This window comes from Hyaena hyaena, unplaced genomic scaffold (assembly GCF_003009895.1).
Source record: "Hyaena hyaena isolate Hyena2069 unplaced genomic scaffold, ASM300989v1 scaffold_1783, whole genome shotgun sequence".
NCBI lineage: Eukaryota > Metazoa > Chordata > Mammalia > Carnivora > Hyaenidae > Hyaena > Hyaena hyaena.
The window spans coordinates 68,080-78,076 of record NW_024082417.1 but is presented as its reverse complement, the minus strand read 5'-3'; positions in this window follow the sequence as shown (position 1 = coordinate 78,076).

Sequence of the window (9,997 nt, the reverse complement as noted above, 5' to 3'; positions counted from 1 at the left end):
AGTGCATGGAAGTAATGTTTTGAATTTTCCCCACCAGTTTTAAATTTATGGAAGAAATTACCTTTTTCAGAAGAGAATAGTAAAATAAAAACAGAGGGCTACGGTCAGCATCTTGTAGGAAAACAACACTTAAGAAGGGAAGGGAGGCATGTGTAAATAGTATGGCCAAAGAAAGGAGGGATGACCTGTAAGGTTAAAAATAAGCAGCCACAGAAAGACAAGACTTTGAGGGTAGAGCAAAAGGTACCTACATTCAAAGCTGCAGAGATGGAGAATGTAAGAACAGAAAATTATTGTTAGGTTGGCTTTTAACACTGCCAATTGTCCAGAGTTAAGGAGAGAATGTGGGAAGAGTCCTATGAGAAAGTTTAAACAACGTAAGCTACTCTTTTGAGAAAACAGACTGTAAAAGGAAAGAGAAAATTCTGTAGCTAAAAGGAGGCACAGATTAGAGCAACTTCAACCTATTTAATTTATAATGGAATGTTTGTGATTGTTATATAACTCATTCTACATCCCCTGCCTTAACTTATGTAAACATTATTGACATGGGGAAGGAAAATTTCATATTCAGCACAATACTGGTAGTATGAAAAGACTACAAATTAGCCACAGTAGAATGTTAAAGAAATATTTAACTCAGCTAACCTTTGAGAAAGAAACAAAGGAATCCTACACTCCTTTATTTTATCCCTGCCAAGTGGAATGCTGGAGCTTTTGTGATACTTATAAGAGTCTCTTCTACCAGAAACAATGACACTGCTTAAATAACTGAATCTATTGAATGAATTCTTCAGGTTCTCTTATGTAGGCACATCAAGGGAAAGCATGTAAAATTATATTATAGTAATACAGAATTGTAATCTTTGTAGAGCCACAAAAGAAAAGAAGATGTTTATATTACAAATTGGTCCGACCTCTTTGAGCCTTAAGAAATGGTGCCTTATTTACAAACATTTCAAATGTGTATTCTTAATCTTTTAGGATTCAGTGACTAGAAAAGTCATTAAAATCATTATATTTAGATTCTGATGTTTGCTGTCACATTATAGTGTGTACTTTATAAACATACCAACATGAATTATTTCTGCTCACATATTGATATAGTTTTAAATGTTTTTTCTGAAGGTATTGTTAAATACATCTTTGTGCTGCTAGACACAGAACATACTAAAGTGGCCAGTAAAAGTAGAATAATTTAAATGTATTTTCTATTAAGAAAAACTCCATATGCTTCTGAGTATTTATCTAAAAGAAATAAAAGCAACATATCAGAATTATTAGCATCACCATGTTCATTCCAGTACTGTTCACAATAGCCTAGATGTAGAAAGCTAAATGTCCATAAATAGATGAATGGATTAAACATGTAGTGTGTGTGTGTGTGTGTGTGTGTATACTATGTATATACATATATATATATATAGTGTGTATATATATACACTAATGTATAAAATGGAATAATATTCAGCCTTAAAAAGGAAGTTTTGCCATATGTGACAATATGGGTGAACCTTGAGGACATTGTGCTATGTGAGATAAGCCAGTCACAGATGGACAAACATTGCATGATTCCATTTATATGAGGAACCTAAGATAGTCACATTTGTAGAGACAGAGAGTAGAATGGTAGTTGCCTGGAGCTGGGAAGAGGAAAAAATAATAGTTGCTAGGCAGCAGGTATAAAATTTCTATTATGCAAGATGAATAAGCTCTAGAGATATGCTGTACAACATTATGCTGACAGATAACAATTGTATATTAAATACTTCAAAATCTGTTAAGATGCTAATCTTTCATTAAGTGCTCACAATACTATCACAATTTTTAGGGGCACCTGGGTGGCTCAGTCGGTTAAGCGTCTGACTTTTTGATTTCGGCTCAGGTCATGATCTTAAGGTTCCTGGGATTGATCCGTGTGCTGGGCTCTATGCTAAAAGTGCAAAGTCTGATTGGGATTCTCTTTCTTTCTCTCCCATCTCTCTCTGCCCCTCCCATTCCATTTCTCTCTCTCAAAAATAAACTTAAAATTATTTTAAATAGAAAGTTCCAGGGATATAATGAAAATATTCCAAAACCCAATTTCCATTTCCAATAGGATATCTCCTTATCATAGGCAAATTAATTTCACCTTGCCAAAGAAAGTCATTTGGTCTCCAACAGAATCACTAACCCATCTTCATACCTTACATACCAGCTTACTTTACATAAGTAATATTATTACTTCATTGCCCTACACATCACACAGGTGTTCAGTTAATGTATCATCTCAATTAAATAACCCTGGGAAGATCCCAGGTGCGGCACTTCTGTCATTTTCTCTCAGCACTTTCATAATTTTATGCACATAATTAATGCTCCAGTAATCTTGGTGATAAAATAAAAGAAAGAAAAATCCTAATGCCATATTTGTTGTTTATGATACCATCTTGGTTTCAAATGTTCTAGTTCCTAGAAACTTGATCATTAAGGTGTATTATTATTAGGCAGTTAATAAATGTATCCCATTTAATTGCCTTATTTCCCATAAAATCCAATTTTTTCCACTACTGGTACTAACAGTGAGATATGGATATTAATAAGTATGTTGATATTAATATGATTTAATATAATTTTTTAATAATTTATTTATTTCTGAGAGAGAGAGAGAGAGGCAGCGTGAGCAGGGGAGGGTCAGAGAGAGGGAGATACAGATTCCGAAGCAGGCTCCAGGCTCTGAGCCGTCAGCACAGAGCCTGACGCGGGGCTCGAACTCACAAACCGTGAGATCATGACCTGAGCTCAAGTCGGATGCTGAACTGACTGAGCCACCCAGGCGCCCCGATTTAATATAATTTTTAAATGATTAAATTAAAATGTTAAAGTATGACACCATAAAATCAGCATTTTCTTGGGGCGCCTGGGTGGCTCAGTCGGTTAAGCATCTGACTTCAGCTCAGGTCATGATCTCACGGTTCGTGGGTTCAAGCCCGGCATCGGGCTCTGTGCTGACAGCCAGCTCAGAACCTGGAAACTGCTTCAGATTCTGAGTCTCCCTCTCTCTCTGACCCTTCCCTGCTCATGCTGTCTCTCTCTCTCTCTCAAAAATAAAATAAAATATTTTTTTTAAATCACCATTTTCTTCCAGAGATTTCAAAAATAATTATCAAACAAGATACAGTCACCATGACATATATTTTTCATTATTGTTGAATCTAGTTAATAGTATCTCTTGTTTTACAAATTTCCTTTGATTTAATTTGATTTACCAGATAACAATTATCTATTTGTCAAACATTTATTATGTGTAAAACAAAGTGTCAGTGTGGAAAACAAAATCAATTCAAGTAAAGATGTTTTCCTCTGTTTAGTAAAAAATAGAATATTTTTACATAAGTAAGTTTTAAAGAATACATAATTCACTAAGGAGATGTTCAGAATACAGTCAATGAAGAGCCAGAGGAATATAAAACTTTATCTCCCCAAAGGAGCTCTTGACAGTGTAAACAGTGAACTCCACATTGCTAAATCCCTAGCCAATTCCTTTTTCTCTTCATCATGAACTAAATAGTAGCATCTGGCATCTTCAAGAACTTCTGTGTCACTTTACTGTCTTCATTCTCCTTCTAATAGGCTAGCAGCTCCTTCTCAGTCTCCTTTGCTGTTTCTTCTTGGTCTTCACAAACTCTGTGCATTATAATTTCCTAGGCCTTTGTCCTAGAATGTCTTTTCCACAGCATCTCATCTTTAAGAGTATGCACATGATGAGCATTTCCAAAGTTATAACTCCAGGCAGAACCTCTTGCCTGAACTCGTTCTGAATATTCAACTGCCTTCTACTTATGTCTATGTATGTATATACAGGTATCTCAAATTTAGCATGTACAAAATGAGCATGAGCAAATCTCATGATTTTATCCAGCTCCCCAAAACAGTTCCTCTTATATAAGTATTTCAAATCATATTAGTAAATGCTAACTCCATTCCTTTAGTCGCTCAGAATCAACACCCTCAGAAACATGTTTGATCTTTCTTGCTCTTTATTCCCAACCATATTCAATCCTGTTGACATTCATTCAAAATATGTTTTAAAAAAAGTATCCTGTACTTTCACCATGTTTATTGTTGTACCTTAAACTATCATCAATTCTCAATAAAATTACTGCAATGACCTTTTTTATGAAAATAAAACAAAATTTGTAGCCAGTGAATGAGATAAGAAAATAAACTAAATGTGTAAAGTTGAAAGAAAAACAATAAATAAATAGTTTTAATTTCAATTGATATGTCCATGTTGTATTTGAACTTAAGGAATCTGCTAAACTTCCTTTCTTCTGAAACCAAAACAGAAACCTAGAGCTAATAAGTAAATCAGTAGGGTTATAGTATATGCTATGAATGTGCATAAGCAATTGCATGTTTGTATTCTTGCAAGAAACAGATACTTAAAAAAGCAATTCAGTTTGCAGTAACATAAAGAATTATGATACACTTTGAAATAAATTGAAAAATGAAGACATACAGCGCTGTAGAGTACAACACAATGCTGAGAGATATTGACGAAGATGCAAATGCTTGGAGAAATATACTATGTGCATGGAGTGGCAGTCTCAATAATTTTAAGGTGACAATTCTTTTAAATATATGTAAAGATTAATGCAATTACTATTAAAATCTTAGCAGACTTTTTTTGTATAAAGTGACAAGGCTTATTTTCAAATTCCAAGTATGTAGAATAATTAACAACAGTTTTGAAAATAACAATCTCTGACTTCAAAAACTGCAATGAAAATAAATAACGAAGACATTATGATACTGGCATTAGGATAGATATGCAAAACAAAGAAACAGATTAATACTCCGGAAATAAGACCATGAAAAAAAAAAAAAAACTCAACATCATTCATTATTAGGAAAATGCAAAATAAAACCACAATTTGATATACCTGCATATACACTAGAATGGCTAACATTAAAAATAATGACAAAATCAAATATTATCATGTATTGGAGAGGATGATTAGAAACCTGAACTCCCCTACATTGCTGATAGGAATGTAAAATAATACAGACATTACAGCAAACACTGTGGCAAAGCTATTTTCATGATAAGAAAAAAATTGAAAATCACTTATTTATAGGAAGGATAAGGATATGGGAGAGCACTGCAATTACTCTCTTTCCTAAAGCTATATTAACTTTTCAACTCTTTATCATACTATAATTTGTATGGACCTTTAATATGTTGATATTCCACAGAGCATCACATGATTTTACTGTGTCAATAATAGCATATTAATCAGAACTGGTTAACCAAAAGTGAACAATTATAATGCATGTCCTCGTAAGGCCCATATCTGAAAGGACGTGTTAATAAATTCTGCAAAAAGAAGTCTTTCCTACTTGTGATGATTTCAGGAGTTGGATGATCTAAATCATATTGAAATATTTCTTCTAGATGGAAAAGAAAACAAACAAGGTATTTCACTTTATACTCTCTTACTACTAAGAAAGACACCTAGTGTTGTCTTTTCCAGTCAAGGTGTCTCTTTACATATACTCTGCAACCTTAGTTTAGCTCTAATTGACATTCATTAATGCTGTTTTTAATCTCAACCACTGTCCATTTCTTACTAAAAATGGTAAATTAAAGTACAAAATTCACCTTTTTTCCCCATTACAAGATCACAAAAATCTTGAGAAAAAATAAACAGTGTAAATGGTAACCTCTACTCTCCAAATTTCACAATCTCAGAAATATAAGTCTAAATTTAAACAATGATAGAAACTCAACTACACCTAGCATAATAGCTAACTTCTTATTGCATACAGTTATTATAACATTGGATAGTGTTATATATTATGTGCTATTATACCAGCTAACTCCTTATTATAATATGCTCACTTACTGGGTTTCTACACTCCAGCATATGAATATCATGAATAGAACCATTAGAGCCATATCACATTATTAAAGTACTTATGTTATGCAGTTTAAAAATACATAAATTTCTAAAAATAATACTCTTATTGTTCCTTGTTATATTTTAAGACATTTTGAAACATAGCAAAAAGTAGAATTTTCTAAATGTTTATTTACTTATTATGAGAGAGAGAACATGCATAAGTGGGGGAGGGAGAGAAAGAGGGAGAGAGAGAAAATCTCAAGCAGGGTTCGCACTGTCATCATGGAACCTGACATGGGGCTCGAACTCCCGAACCTCATGACCATGGCCTGAGCTGAAGTTGGACACTTAACTGACTGAGTCACCCAGACACCCCACATAAAGTACAATTCCACTCCCTTCTATGGGTCTTGCAAAGTCTGGGGTTTTCAAAATCTATATTCTTCCAGATTTCTGCCTTTTGGAACTAGGTGTCCCTAGAATATATTAGTCCATGCCGACTTTTCCAGCAGTTGTCAACTTTTACTGAAAGCTTGGGAAAAATACATTTCTTTAATATTAAAAAATCCACATATATTATTTAGAGTAATTACATCAATGTTAAAATAAAATATGCAACTTCAAATATATTTTACACTTAATGATATTACTTTGAGCCACAGCTCCAGACCCCAGAGGAACAAGTTCACACACCTCATTATACATCTAAAATCAAAGTTTCTGAAGCAAATTTTAGATAAGCCTCTAGTACGTGTAAAAATTCAGTACTTCATATGTTATTTCTCTTTTGTGGCAGAGGGAGTATTATGGTGGGACTCCATAAGCTGATGATGTCTGTTGACTACCTGCACTTATATGCCACATCCAATTTTTTAAAAAGTAAATTTCCATAAAGTTCATAACGTCTGTGAGGGCAGTTTTTTGAAATGTCCCTTTGTGTTCACACCCATGTGTAATCCCCTCCCCTTGAGCATGGAGATTAGTTTGAATCTTCTGATGACAGAATAGAGCAAAAGTAACAGAATGCACATGCATTTGTTTCTGTCTGTATATGTGTGTGTACAGCAGAGTTAGCATGAAAAAATGAGAGGTTAGAGGGTCATGGTCGTAGTAATAAAAGCTGAAAAAGTTATATGCATTTTATACAAAATGCTGGAATATACAAGCTTCTATTTTCAAATTTTTTCTGTTTGAAATGTTGATGCATATGCATTGCTACAGCTCTTATGTAATTTTCAAGCATTTCCCTTTCATTGTTCTATAAATCTTCTCTTCCCAAAGGGATCAATAGGGATTACAGGTTTATCCAATGGCTAAATACAAAGCAAAAAGGCCAAGAGTAGAATAATCTTACCTTTCAGGCAAATACACTTCGGCAGCAACAGCAGCAGCAGCAGCAGGTGTCTCTCCTTTGTAAGTTTTTTCCACCTGAATATGGTTCTAGTATTTAAAGGAATAGTGTTTTATCTTCTAACACAGCCCTAATGCAAGCTAACTACCTATCATGTGCTATTACAAAGAAATATTGATCCATTTTCCTGTTGTAGGAAAAGTGGCTATTTTAGATATATTGAGAGATATGTGGATTTCTAGCTTGATGCCTTTCTAAGGTATTTACATGGTAGCTTTTACTATAAAAGAGAATAATAATACTGTTTTATTTATTATCGGTTCAGTCATAATTGATCACTCTTGCAGTATTAGGTTTTCCTTTTTAATATAAAAGCTGTAAAATACATAGTTATTTAATTGTTCAAAAATATATTGATAAAAGGGTGCCTTGGTGGCTCCGTCGATTGAACGTCCGACTTCGGCTCAGGTCATGATCTCACAGTCTGTGAGTTCGAACCCTGCATCAGGATCTGTGCTGACAGAGCCTGGAGCTTGCTTTGGACTCTCTATCTCCCTCTCTCTGCCCCTCCCCCACTCATGCTTTCTCTCTCTCTCAAAAATAAACATTAAGAAATTTTAAAAATATATATTGATAAAGCATAAGGACACTTTTGTAATCAATTAAATGGTTTGAGATAGGAATGTTCTCACACAGTGATTGAACAGCAGACTTAGATTTTCTATTTGAGCTTTTATAGGTACATATTAATTTTATTATGTGCCTGTCATAAATGGACATTGTAATACTCATTGCATTTACAAACTCTAATTATATAACACAATCATAAAGACTCAGTAAACCCTCTTTTAAATGTAAAGTGTATATTAATATACCTAAAATCACATCATTTAATAATGTCAAAAGTTTAACAAAATATTTTATTAAAATTCACAGCATTAAACGTGTTTTTAGTTATTCAAAGACTATTTTGATTCTGATGTGAGGAAGCCAAAGTAGTGACAATTGTAGGCAAAATGTATATTATGCTAAATCTTTACCGATTACCTTTTTAAGATAATTCCCTGTAATCTAGGCTTTCTTAATGACTTAGGATGACATATGCCGTAACATTACTCTGGATGTTCTATTTCTAGACTGTGTTCAGGATTTTATTTCTGTTATCCCCACCATCAAATTTCACATCCATCCTGAATCTGTTTAGCTGCCCATGATTTCCAGGGCCTCCATATGAATGCTGACTAAATATATAGGAGTATGCATGATTTTAATTCAAAGTGATATACTTCTACTATGGAAGAATATTTACATCCTCAGAAAAATAATGCATTTTCATTACTAACTCAAATTATTAAATATGTCATCTTTTCTCTAACAATAGCAATATCAAAAATTTATTAAGTTCCTTACATCTTACAGTAGTTTCACATACATTATCTTTAATTCTTAGAGTGACTCTTTGAAGTAGGCAGAGACACTAGCATCCTATTTTTCTAAATGAAGAAGGTGTGTGCAGAAAGCTTTATTGACTTGCTAAGGATCACAATCCAGTGAGTAAGAAAATCTAGAATTCACTTATGGGTTTTTTGATTCTTTGCCCAGTGTGTGCTTTTTCACTCTAGCCTAGGATTATTCAATGAAATAACAATATGTTGTTAATGTTTAAGATTAAATTATGCATCAGAAGTAAAAATTAGCAGAAAGGATGAGACTGACAGTTTAAAAGGTAAATAAAATATTTCTGATTTCTAACGAACTGAAGATGGCATACTACAAAAGTTCCACTAGTAATTGATATAATACCTACCATTTATGTTTATTTGTCTTGTGTGTTATGGATCCAAAACTTCCTGAGAACAAAATTTAAACCTAATAGAATATTTTCATGTTTTATAACACATTTGAAGATAGTTTAAGTTTGCTATCCAAAACCTTTATCAATTCCTTTGTCTACCTGCCCTCAATACAAACTGGAAAGCCAAAAGCTCATTTCTCACTTTTCCTTGCTTTGCAATCCACGAGAAGTAACTGGAGGCTGGCTATGAATAGTTTAGAGAGCTTTTAATGCCCTTATAAAGAGACAAAAGTTACTGAAGTAGCTCTTCCCAGTTTTTCCATGTTCCTTTCATGAAGATGAATGAGATGGGGTGTCTGGAGCTGCAGTAGTCACTCTGGCAACTATGTGAAAAATACTAAAAGAATTATGCATATCAGCTTTAATATCATTGAAGTATGAAACCAGCACAACACAGGCAGTACTATCAGCTATCAGACTACTTATGACATCAGAAAAATGAAATCCTATGTCTATAATATAATTATTGGGTTTTCCGTCAATTTTACCTCAGTAAAACTAGAGGGGGGAAAAGTTGGATTTTCCTTTACTTACTAGAGAATGTACTGTTAATTGTTAGAACTGTTCTTTGACTTTTCACTTGAAAAGTAGTAAATATAATTAACATTCTTTGAAGGAAAATAAATGTCATGTTTGAGCTATCATATCATTATCAAATGTGTAAATAAATATCACTGAAATCAATATTTTGGTAAGTGCTTTGAGTTTTCAAAATGAAAGGAGCCATACATGTCATCAAATTTCCCCCCTCCTTTTGATTCTGTTGACTGAAGGATCAATTAACTATACAGATTGACATGAGCAAACATACTTTGGGTAGTAACTGGGAGAAATTTACAATATCTCCTTATTATCCTTTGGCAAATAGATGCATGGGCAAACTGGAAGCTTCTCTATCACCATTAT